The following is a 12513-nucleotide window of genomic DNA, read 5'->3' on the forward strand; positions in this document are numbered from 1 at the left end:
AGATTAAAATGGGTTCAGGAAACCTGTGGGGGTGGGCGGGGGGGGGGGTTGCGCGTGGGGGTGGGGGGTCGGGGGGGGGGCGGTGGGTGGGGGTGGGGTAGTGGGGGATCTTCTCTCGTTTTCCCATTTCTTGGTGGGTGGGTGTGTGCCACCGGTTGTGGTGGGGGGTAGCCATCCCTGGGGGGCAGGCCTGTTGCCAAATCCCCTGACCACGGTGTGGGGGTGGTGTGGGGGGGGGGGGGGTGGGTGGCCGGTTTGGGTGGGTGGGTTTGGGTGGGTGGGGGGGGGGGGGGGGGGGGGGGGGGGTGGGTTGGGGGGGACAGGGGGGGGGGGTTGGGGGGGCATCGGTGGGGTGTGGGTGGTGGCAGGCACGCGAGAAATATCTCTTTCTCCTGTTCTCCTTCGCCCACAATTCCCCCCACTTTTACTATTTCTCCTTTCCGCTCTTTTGTCCAGCCTGTACCCATAGCAAAAGAGGTGAGAGCCTGCACAACCACAGTCCCATTCCTGTGGCTAAAAGGGGCTCTTTCCCACAGATGATGCCGGGCTTGGATTACAAGAATGGGTTCGATTATGGGGTTTGCCGACCTTCTTGGGGATCTGTGGAGGGATGCCTTGTTCTCAATGTGAGTATCTTACAAGCTGTGGTGGGGTTTTCTTCGAGACCCAATGTAACTACAATTGTGTCTAGAAGTGCTAAACCACAGGGAAAATGGAAAAGAAATATAACTGAATAAATTAGCTCTGCTGATGTATATCAATAGTCAACTTTAATCTGCAGGTCGCGCTATTAAAGTAAACACTGATCCATTTGCTCACGCGGGGCACCAGCGAGCTTGGCCATCTCAGGCTGCTTTGCCATCGTTGTGTGGGATAGGCTGGATGGACAAAATTTCCATAATGCTGCAAAATGAGGCGCTCATGTGTCTAGCGGGGGGGGGGGGGGTGGGGGGGGGGAGGGGGGGGGGTGGGGGGGGGGGGGGGGGGTGGTGTGAGGGGGTGGGGGGGGGGGGGGGGGGGGGGGGGGGGGGGGGGGGGGTGGGGGGGGGGGGTGGGGGGGGGTGGGGGGGGGGGGGGGGGGGGGGGGGGGGGGGGGGGGTGGGGGGGGTGGGGGGTGGGGGGGGGGGTGGGGGGGGGGGGGGGTGGGGGGGGGGGGGGGTGGGGGGGGGGGGGGGGGGGGGGGGGTGGGTGGGGGGGGGGGGGGGGGTGGGGGGGGGGGGTGGGGGGTGGGTGGCGTGGGGGGGGGGGGGGGTGGGGGGGGCTGGGGGGGTGGGGGGGGGGGGGGTGTGGGGGGGGGGGGGGGTGGGGGTGGGGGGGGGGGGGGGGGGGGGGGGGGTGGGGGGGGGGGGGGGGGGGGGGGGGGGGGGGGGGGGGGGGGGTGGGGGGGTGGGGGGGGGGGGGGGTGGGGGGGGTGGGGGGGGGGTGGGGGGGGGGGTGGGGGGGGGGGGGGGGGGGGGGGGGGGGGGGGTGGGGGGTGTGTGGCGTTGGGTCTGGGGGTGGTAGTGGTTGGGGTGGTGTTTATCATTTGTTGGATGGGAGTGGGCTCTCTTGTGGGGGTTGGGGGTTTTGGGGTTGGTGTTGTTGTTGGGTTGTGAGGGGAGGGGGTGTGAGTGTGCCGGGGGGGGTTGGTGGTGGGGGTGAGGTTTGTTGGTGGGGGGTGGGGGGTGGGGGGGTGGGCTCATTTTGTCACCTGAGACTAGGGAGCAGGAGGCCCAACCCCCACCTGACTGCAGCCTTCTCTCAGGAGCTGTAGAGAGCAATGAGGTCTCCCTCAGCCTCCTCTGCTCCACACTAACCACCCCCAGCTCCCTCAGCTGCTCCTCTCCAGCCCTCTTCTCCAGACCCTTCCCCAGCTCCTTTGCCTTTCTCTGGACCTGCTCCAGCTCGTCAGTTCCCTTCTTAGAGTGAGGGGCGCAAAACTGACCCCAGGATTCGAGGTGCAGCCTCCCCAGTGCCCATTCCAGGGGCAGGAGCCCTTCCGAACCTGGTTCTTGTCCCTCACGCAGCTCTGCGCAGGGGCCGCGGCTGCTGCGCTCTCCCCGCCGGCGCCTGCCGGCTGCAAAGCCCTCGCCAAGCCGCGGCGGCTCCGCTTAATCAGGGGCTGGCGGCCGTGCCAAGGCCGGTCCCAGCACTGCGTCAAGATGTTTTAAGGCCAGAGCAGTCAGGATTTGTGAGAAATAGGTCGGCCTGTGACAGCAGAAGGAGGCTACTCGGCGCTAGGCGCTGGGCGATCAGGCAGGGGAGGGGGAAGCTGGTTGGTGGCTTTAGCCTTCAGCCCTTAGGTGCCGATGGGTGGATGACAGCAGCTGAGCAGGGGCTTAGCGGAGGTGACAGGTACCGGTCCCCGCTGGGGGGGAGGGGAGTGTTGCAGCCTGGAACCTGCCCCCACCCCCTTGGCCAGGCATTGATGTCAACAGCTCTGGTGAAAGATCAGTCTGGGTTGCTGTGTCTGCCCACACCACACTGCTGCAAGGGGATGCAGTGAAGGTGTCCAGCTGGTGCTGTGGGTGGTGGGAATGCAAGACCAGGCTTCCCTGTGCTTACCCCCACAGCCAGCCCTTCAGCCCTCCTTGTGCCTCTGAGCCAGGGCTGAAGGAAAAGACATCCATGGGACATCCCTCTCCTGCCACTTGGGCTGCCTTCTGCTACTGCTAGCCTGGCTGGACAAGTTCCAAGCCTTTCAGGCCCCTGGTTTCTTCTGCAGCTGGCTTGGATGGACAACATGTTCTAAGCCTTTGAGGCCCTTCTTCTGAAGGGGAGCTATCTGGACACTGTGCCCCAAACCTTTCCCATCACACACTCCTTCTCCCTGAGCCCAAGCAAGCCTGGGGCAGGCCTGATGTGGATGAAGGATCTGCTGGCCTGGGGGATCTGCTGGCCTAGAGGATTTGCTGGCCTGTGTGCTGTGGGCAAACCCATGAGCCAAGAAGTGCACAGAGCAGGTTATGCTAAACCCAGGGAGGGTATAAGAAGAGGGCAAGCATGGATGAGACCTCCCAAAGGATTAAGTTCCTTTGCCTCAATGTACCAGTTGGTGCCACCTGCTTTCTGGCCTTGCCTGTTGTCCTCTTCCTGGTTGCAGAATAACAGTGGCCAGGGTGTTTCACAACCCTTCTGCCACGAGGGTTCCTCAGGGACAAGCACAGCACAGCAGGACAATCTCCCCCTCTCTCACCTGCATGTGCCATAACCCAGCAGCATTTTGCCCTGGCACAGCCCTGGCTCCTGCTGTGTTTCTCCTCACCTGCCCTTGCCACTGGGGGACACGGGCAAGGCAGTGCCAGTGTCCACCTGCCTTCTGGCCAGGCAGGCTGGGTTGCAGTGGTGTCAGCCAGCCCAGCCCACCCCCAGGAGCTGAGGACTGATGAGCACATCCTGCTTGACCTTTACAGTCATTAATTTCTGCATTTTCTCTCACCTGCTGGCCCTGTTCGTTTTACAGCTCCATCTGTTGTGGGTAATGATAGCTCCAGCAGGGGCACAGCCATCAGCCTCCCCACCTCCAGCAGATCATTTTCCAGCTTCAGGACAGGATCAGCCAGGAGATCAATGCCCACAAAGACCTCACAGGTCCTGCACCCCTCTCCTGCAGAGCTGGATCGTGCTGCACTCCGACAGTGAGCAGGAGGGCTTGGCACAGCTCGGCACCAGTCAGCTGTGCCCTGTGACCCTCTGGATGCTCCTGCTCATGCAGTGGTTGCATCACCACCACTGACATCCCTCCACCTTGCCATCACAGAGTCATTTTGGTTGGAAGAGACCTTTCAGATCATCAAGTCCAACCCTTACCCAGCACCGCCAGGTCACCACTGAGCCCAGGCCTTCAGCACCACATCTCCATGGCTTTGAAATCCCTCCAGGGATGGGAACTCCACCACTGCCCTCAGCAGCCTGGGCCAGGCCTTGACAACACAACCACGAACAGATCTCCTGCTGCTGGGTCACCATCCCAGTGCCTGATGCTCCCCATCAGGATTTTGTGCTCTGCCTCACTGCCCAAGCAAGAGACACAATTTGTCCCACTGCGAGGACAAGAGTGCTGACGCCAGAGGCTTTGCTCCAGCTTTCAGCCTGGGCCGGTGGGGTGAAACCAGCCTGGGGCAGGCTCCTCTGGTGTGCTGCCCACTGCCCGCAGCCAGACGCGGGGTGTGGGTCCCGGGCTAGCACCGAGCCCCAGCTGCTGCGGGCTCTGCCCGGCCGGGAGGGCTCCCAGCGGCAGCGCTGTTGCTGCCTGCCGTCAGTCCTGGCGATGCTCCACCCAGACAGCCGTAGGGCAAGCTGCAAACTGGCTGTGCTGCAAGCGTGTCCCTGGGTCATGGGGGCCCCTTGCCCCCCGCCCCGGCTCCGGTCCCTGAAGCGCCTGAGCTGACTGGTGGCTGCAGCTGACTGGTGGCCTCTCCATCTCTCTTAGGGCCTGGTTTGGCCATGGGCCCTTGCAGAGGAAGCAGAAGCATGGCAGGGGGTGGGGAGGGGGGCAAGGCACAGGGCAGCCAATGAGAGACAGTCTCTACTCCTGGGGGCTTGGGGAAGGCTGAACTGAAGGAATCAGGGCAGGGCAAAACATGAGGGGATGGGGACTCCACACTTGTCTTTGGACAGAAGGATGAGAGGAAAGGGCAGGAGACAAGGGCTGGAGAAGAGACAGGAGAAAGGAGACAGTGAGGGTGGAGCCCTTGGAGAAGACACAATCTGTTGGGTGTGAGGCATGGCAGAGGTCCTGGTGCCCCCACATGAGGTGATCCCAGCATGAGATGGGGCAGGATGGCCCCAGGGTATCCAAGTTCAGTCCCAGCCTGCAAGCTGGGCAGCAAGCCCGAGCCGGGCTCCACATGGTGAGCCCTGCACAGCCTCCCCAGGGCAGAGGGATGCCCGCGGGGGTCTCTGCTGATGGGTGCTCTCCTGCTCGCCCCCTGGGGAAGGTCTGCAACCTGAGCCAGCTCCCCGGCACAGCGCAGAGCTGCTGGCTGCCTCCTCCCAACTCCATTTTCCTACATCTCCAGACAAAGTGACCGTTTATCCACTTGGGTTTCAAGCTGTGTGCTCAGCCCTGCGCTCACCCCTTGGCTGGACACGGGCAGCAGCAGGAGGAGGAGAAGGAGGAATGCAACCAGGCAGGTTTGTGCAAACACAGGCGCTGCGTGGTCCCCCTCGGTCTTTAGTCTGGTAAGCAAAATCAGCATCTAATCCAGATCAAACAGGACTTTAGCTCCTGTCAAAGGACTGATCCCATATTCTGCCCAGGCTGTGGTATTTAAAGGGACACAGGCAGGTTAAGTACAGCTGGGAACAAAGAAGGGTTGGGAAAATAATCACAACAAAAAAATAACAACAGCAAAAACTTAACGGGAAGGGAGGCTGTAATGAAATGGAACTGCCAAAGAAAGCTGTGATTAATGGAGACATCTCCCCTGAGCATCAGAACCTCAGGTAGTGGAGGAGGAAAGAGAGAACTGAAACCACTCAGAAACCACCAGCAGAACAGAGCAGGCTGCTCCTGGGGCAGGGCAAGAGCTCCTCTCCTCTCCTCTCCTCTCCTCTCCTCTCCTCTCCTCTCCTCTCCTCTCCTCTCCCTCTCCTCTCCTCTCCTCTCCTCTCCCTCCTCTCCTCTCCTCTCCTCTCCTCCTCTCCTCTCCTCTCCTCTCCTCTCCTCTCCTCCTCTCCTCTCCTCTCCTCTCCTCTCCTCTCCTCCTCTCCTCTCCTCTCCTCTCCTCTCTCCTCTCCTCTCCTCTCCTCTCCTCTCCTCTCCTCTCCTCTCCTCTCCTCTCCTCTCCTCTCTCTCCTCTCCTCTCCTCTCCTCTCCTCCTCTCCTCTCCTCTCCTCTCCTCTCCTCTCCTCTCCTCTCCTCTCCTCTCCTCTCCTCTCCTCTCCTCCTCCCTCCCTCTCCCCTCCCCTCCTCTCCTCTCTCCTCTCCTCTCCTCTCCTCTCCTCTCCTCTCCTCTCCTCTCCTCTCCTCTCCTCTCCTCTCCTCTCCTCTCCTCTCCTCTCCTCTCCTCTCCGTGCCAGGATGTCCCTGTGGGCTGGCACAGCCCTGCCATGCTGCAGCCCCCTGATAGGAGTCAGGCCCCTGACTCCTCCTGACCTCAATAACCGGCGCTGCCTTAGCTGGGAGTCTGGTGGCTAAATCCCATGCGAGGCTGCAAGTGTAGGAGTCAGTGTCACAAGTGATTTATTCCATGCAGCTCCCAGCCTCCTGAACTTGGGATCTTAACCCAGTGCTGCCACAGCCTTGGCTGAGCAGAGCAGATCTGCAGCAGCCTCTCTTTACACCGAGCTTTCTCCTCCCCCTTTCCTTCGCAGCTGCTGGCTTAGCCAGGCTGGAGAGCAAAGCTGCTCCCAGCCCCCTACCCAGCACAGAACAGGCACCAACTAGACCTAGGCTGACCACAGCACCATGAAGCATCTTGCTAGTCATGGACAAGTCCCAGGCCAGCTACCCCCAAAAAGAGCAAAGATGGAATAGGTCACAGGCAAGGTCAGGCTCATAGAGTCCTGGAAGGGGTTGGGTTAGAAGAGATTTCAAAGCTCATCCAGTGCCAACCCTCCTGCCATGGGTACCTCCCACCAGCCCAGCTTGCTCAAGGCCTCATCCAGCCTGGCCTTCAACACCTCCAGGGAGGAGGCAGCCACAGCCTCCCTGGGCAACCTGTGCCAGTGTCTCCCCAGCCTCACTCTCAAGAATTTCTTCCTCCTCTCCAGTCTCACTCTCCCTTCTCCCAGCTCAAAACCATTGTCCCTCATCCTGTCACTCCCAGCCCTTGTCCAAAAGTCTCTCCTCAGCTCTTCTGGAGCCCTGCAGGTACTGGAAGGCTGCTCTAAGGTTTCTCTGGAGCCTCCTCTGGACCCTCATATGTGGGTGTTGCACATGGATGCCACATCTCAGGTGCCTTGGTCCTGCTTGGTGGGTGCCATGGGGCCAGTGCAGCTCTTCTGCCTCACCCCAAATTGCTGCTCTGGTGCACTGGTGTTGGAAGAGCAGAGTAAACTCTGAGCTCTGTGGTGCCTGGGCTGTGTGAGTGCAGGGTGGCAATGCCCATGTCAGGGGAGCCAAGGGTGAGGAGGGCAGGGTCGCCCTTCGCCACCAGATATGCTGCATGGTAGCCTTGCTTGAGCATTTCCTGGGGCTTCTGACCCTGTTCAGAGCCCAAAGTGAGGAGCAGGGGAGGAATTCCCAGACACAGCCCTCTGGGCAGTGGTGTCCAACCCTGACAGACCTGTGCTGCCAGGCTGGGGCAGTGGCCAGCACCTGGGGGTGCAGCACCCTGTCCTGGCAGCCCACAACGTTCTCAGCTCCACATCCCTGCCTCTGCTCTCCTGAGTGTCTCATTATGGACATGAGACCAAACCCAGCCCAACAACCTGGAGTGCTCTCTGGCATGACCACGTGTGGCCTGCTCCCTCTCCTTTGGCATCTGCTGGGATGGATTCTGCCAGCAAGCTCTGCTGTGCTGTGGGGATGCCAGGGGCCTCTGCCACCACTGGAGCGTGGGCACAGGCAGGTAGGAGAGCTGTGTGGGCAGGGCAGCAGGCAGCAGCCACGGGGAGCTCACCAGCAGGCTGGTGGTGAAGGGCTGGGGCTGGAGTGGGGGTTTGTCAGCTGGCTCTGGCCTTTGTCCCTGCTGCCTGCAGCAGAGGATGGACCTCTGTGGCTGGACAGTTCAAGCTGGGTTACAGCTGCTGCTGCAAGCTCAATACCATCCTCATATTCCAGGGGCTTTTTTTGGTCCTCTTTTCCCTTCTTTGGAGGTGGCAGAGCTCCAGGAGGGTGGCAGGGCACAGAGGGCAATGGACCTGCCTTGCCATCTCTCTGCTGCTCTGGCAGTCTCCCAGGAGTTTGCCAGTTGCCCTGAGTCGTGCCTGGGCTGAGCAGAGGGGAGCTGGCACTCAGTACACCCCAGGCCATTGCATCTGCTCCTGGGAGCCTTTGTGTTCCTCCCACCAGAGAGGAATCAGGTCACAGCCTGTCCTGCCTCAGCTGGGGGACTGCTGCTGGCCCAGGCAGGGGTGGACATGCCTTTGCTGTCCAGAGTCAGATGGCTGCAAGCCCAGCAGCAGCCCTAGAGAGCTGGAGACCTGCCCTGAGGCTTGCTCTCTGAAGCCCTCCTGAAGGGCAGGCACAGGGCTGGCAGATCACCTTGCAGAGCCTGCAAGCCATGGCCTGTGCCAGGGCACTCCTGGGCAGGCACCAGCAGAAGGCAGAGGGCACAGCTGGAGGATGTAGCTCAGCAGACACTGTGGCCACCTCTGCCATGGCAATGAGCACTGCTGACTTTGGCAGCCTGGTCCTGGTCCTCCTGCTTACCTTCAGTCCCTACCTCCTTCTCCACCTGCTTGTTGAGCTTTGTTGGGAAACAAAATCCTGCTGGTGGCAGAAGGTCCTGGAGGAAGCTGTCCTCTCTGCAGCATCTCTGTATGAAGGGCAATCATCAGCTCCACTTGCCCCAAGGAGGGAGCCAGGAGAGTGTGCCAGCCTGGGGGATTCAGTGGCTAGGTGTGAAGCAGGTGAGTCAGCAGCATCCTTTGAGCTGTCCTGCATGGACAGCATTCAGACCTGGCACAGAGAGACTAGGCCAAGGATCACAGAATGATAGAACTGATTTGGTTGGTAAAGGCCTCTAAGATCAGCCAGTCCAGCCACCAACCCAACACCACCATGACCACTACACCATGGCCCCAGGTGCCTTGTCTGGAACACCTCCAGGGATGGAGACTCCACCACCTCCCTGGGCAGCCTGTTCCAGTTCCTGACCACTCTTGCAACAAAGGAATTTTTCCTGTAATCCAAGCAAGACAGAAGGAAACCCACAAATGTCCCAACTCCACCTTGGAAAGCCCTTGAGCCACTTGAGCTGGGAGCATCCCATCCCTGCTCACCCTGCCTGCCTGCCTTCCCCAGGCATCCCCTGCTGGGCTCAGTGGTGCTTGCACCTTCAGCAGCCTCACGATGGGACCCTGCAGGCTCCTTCACTGCAGGCTCCCAGGTTCCCAGAGGCTGAGGCTACCCTGTGGCACTGCCAGTCTGACCACCAATCTGCAAGCCATGTGCTGAGGCAGCTCCTTGGGAAATGGAGCAGCCATCCCCTGATCCCTGATGCCAGGCAGTGGGAATGCTTCGTTGTCCTGCTCGATGGGCAAACTGTGTTCTGGAAATGAGCTTTTGCTTGAATTTTGGAGACAAAAGCAGAGTCTGACTCAGCCACAAAGCATGGGGAATCTCAGGCAGGCAGTCCATGTGCGGCAGAATGAGAGAGGGGTTGGATTGGTTGGGCTGTTAAATCAAAAACCCCAGGGGAAAGAAACCACTTCAGGTGAACCCCAACTGAACTGTTCCAGGTATGCCTTCTGCAGCAAAAAGTGCAGCTTGGGCAGGAGGAGGCACTTGGTTCATCCACTGCTGATGGCAAACATATTTCTGGAATCATAGAATGGGTTGGGTTGGAAGGGATCTCAAAGACCATCCAGCTTCAAACCCCTGCCATGGGCAGGGACACCTCCCACCAGCCCAGCTTGCTCAAGGCCTCATCCAGCCTGGCCTTCAACACCTCCAGGGAGGAGGCAGCCACAGCCTCCCTGGGCAACCTGTGCCAGAGTCTCCCCACCCTCACTCTCAAGAATTTCTTCCTCATCTCCAGTCTCAATCTCCCCTCTCCCAGCTCAAAGCCATTGTCCCTCATCCTGGCACCCCAAGCCCTTGTCCAAAGTCCTCTCCTGGAGCCCTTCAGGTACTGGAAGGCTGCTCTAAGGTCTCCCTGGAGCCTTCTCCAGGCTGAACAGCCCCAAGTCTCTCAGCCTGTCCACAAAGGGGAAGTTCTGAAGCCTCTGATCATCTTGGTGGCCTCCTCTGGACCCTCTCCAGCAGCTCCAGGTCCTTTTTGTGCTGGGGGCCCCAGAACTGGAGGCAGTGCTGCAGGTGGGGTCTGAGCAGAGCAGAGCAGAGGGCAGAATCCCCTCCCTGTGCTGCTGCTCTCCCTGCTCTGGATGCAGCTCAGCACTCAGCTGCCTGCTGGGCTGCCAGGGACCATTGCTGGCTCTTGATGAGTTGCAAGTGAGAAGTTGCAGTTCCTTTTCAGGCCTGCTCCAAGCTAACAGATGCTCTCTGCGCTTTTAAATGGAGCCCCAATTCACTAATAATTGCAGTCCCTCTGAAACCAGAGATTTCAGTGGATAAGCTCTTAGTGTGAACAACTCCAGCCTGGCTGCCTAGTTGGGAAGCCAGGGATGGATCCATGACCACACCTGATCTTCCTACATCATCACCCAGAGGATGCATGGTGCTGAGTGATCTGTATTTGGTGCGTTGCTACCATCCTGCTGGGCAATCACAGACTCAGGCAGGTGGATCAAGTCCAACTCATCACCCAACCTTAACTAACCAACCAGACCATGGCACCAAGTGCCTCATCCAGGCTCTTCTTGAACACCTCCAGGGACACCTACCCCACCCCCTCCCTGGGCAGCCCATTCCAAAGGGCAGTCTCTCTGTCTGTGAAGAACTTCTTGCTAAGCTCAGCCTAAACTTCCCCTGCACATCTTGAGACTGTGTCCTCTGTTCTGGTGCTGGTTGCCTGGGAGAAGAGCCCAACCCCCACCTGGCTCCAACCTCCCTTCAGGTAGTTGTAGACAGCAATGAGGTCTGCCCTGAGCCTCCTCTTCTCCAGGCTAAACGCCCCCAGCTCCCTCAGCCTCTCCTCACAGGGCTGTGCTTCAGACCCCTCCCCAGCCTTGTTGCCTTTCTCTGGTCGCATTCCAGCATCTCAACATCTTTCTTGAAATGAGGGGCCCAGAACTGGACACAGGACTCAAGGTGTGTCCTGACCAGTGCTGAGTAGAGGGCAGAATGACTTCCCTGCTCCTGCTGGCCACACTGTTCCTGATGCAGGCCAGGATGCCATTGGCCTTTGGCAATGCTTGCTGGGGTGGCTGGCAGTGCAGCCATGGTCCCCTGGCCAGGACAGGGACTTGTTGTCAGGGGTCACCCTGACAGCTTTGCCCATGGAGCCATTTCTGGAGTTGAGAAGTAGAGGCAGATTTGACAATTGACTTACAGAACTGTCTGTGACTCTGTCTGAAGGATGGGAAGGGTATAGGACCCTCTCTGGGCACGTGTCAGGACACACAGTTCATGACACCCCTGCTTGTCCCGTCGGGAATGTGCACCTTCACCATGGCACAGCATGCCTTTGCCTGCTCCCTGCAAAGGCAGCCTGCAAGCAGGTAGGACCCTGATCAAGTCACCACCTCAGGAGGTCACAAACACCCCACGTCTTGGACAAAGCTTTTCAGCCTCCTTTCAGTGCCTGATTTGTGTTTCTGAGCTCCATGGGGGCTCTCACCCCCATACTGGGGGAAGCTCCCCTGGCATACTGAGGGAAGCTCCTGCCCTCCCTCTCCCCATCCTTCTGGCTCAAAACTCCCTGAGGTGGGGTCTGCCCAGGGAGACTCATTAGTCCTTCGGGATTACTCCTCTTTCCTTTCCTTAGGCCAGGACTAGAGCTCCAAAGCAGCTCAGTATGTCCTCTGGGCTGGGACAGTCTCTTGCCCCTGCCTTCTGCTCTGCTTCCTCGGTACCGGTTATGCAAGTGGCTTTGGAAGGCAGACAGAATTGCAGTGGGAAGGAATCACTGCAGGGCTTTGGTGGGAGCAGATCTCATCCTGCACCGCCAGGCAGAGCGGCCGCCGGCAGGTAGTGCCCGGGAGAGAGGAGAGAGCTGCGTGGCTGGATGAGCGCTGATAAGATGCTGGGTGCCGCTCCGATGGCCTCGGGAGAGGGAAGCGCCGCGCTGGGAAGCTATGGAAACGACCAGGCTGGCCGCGGAGCTGTATCTGGGCCACCGGCACGGCGGCGGCGCGGCCAGGTACGGCCGGGAGCCTTTGTGTGCGCCGCCGCCCGCCGGAGCGGAGAGGGGGCCGCGGGAAGCACCCTGCGAAAGTTGCTGGGTTGCGAGCAGCGGCTTTGCCCCCGGCCCTCTCCCTTCGTTTCCCGGTCCCCCGCTTCGCCTTTGAGTCACGTCGGTGGCGTGACGACCGCGGCCGCCCGGCGCTAAGGTCACGCTTAAAGCATTGGACATGGCTGGGCGCGGAGCTGGCAGCGGCGCCGCCGCATAGCACCGCGGCTGATGGAAGCTGCGGCCAGGGCAAGCCTCCCCAGCGCGCCCGGCGAGGAAGGGGGCTCCGGCAGCCCTTTTATTATTTGCCAAGAAACGTAAGCCCAGAGGCCCGTGAAATTGTCAGGCTGTGTGAAATCAGGCACCGCCGGGCAGCTCTCCCGCACCGCCCTCTGAAATATTTAACACCTTTGATTATACAACAGTTGTATCGAAACCTTGCCGTGGGCCTGGACTTGGGGCTTCTTGGGGTGCGGGGAGAAGCCAGGATTGGGGATTTGGCCACCTTGCCCTGGGCGCCTGGCGGCCACCGCGGTGCCGGGGCGGCGGTGGTGGCGTGGGGGGCAGCTGGGAGGCTGTGCGGAAGGCACTCAGGCGGCGATTCCCTCCTGCTCGGGAGGCTCCGAATGAC

The sequence above is a fragment of the Indicator indicator genome, chromosome 18, assembly GCF_027791375.1.
Source record: "Indicator indicator isolate 239-I01 chromosome 18, UM_Iind_1.1, whole genome shotgun sequence".
Taxonomy (NCBI): Eukaryota; Metazoa; Chordata; class Aves; order Piciformes; family Indicatoridae; genus Indicator; species Indicator indicator.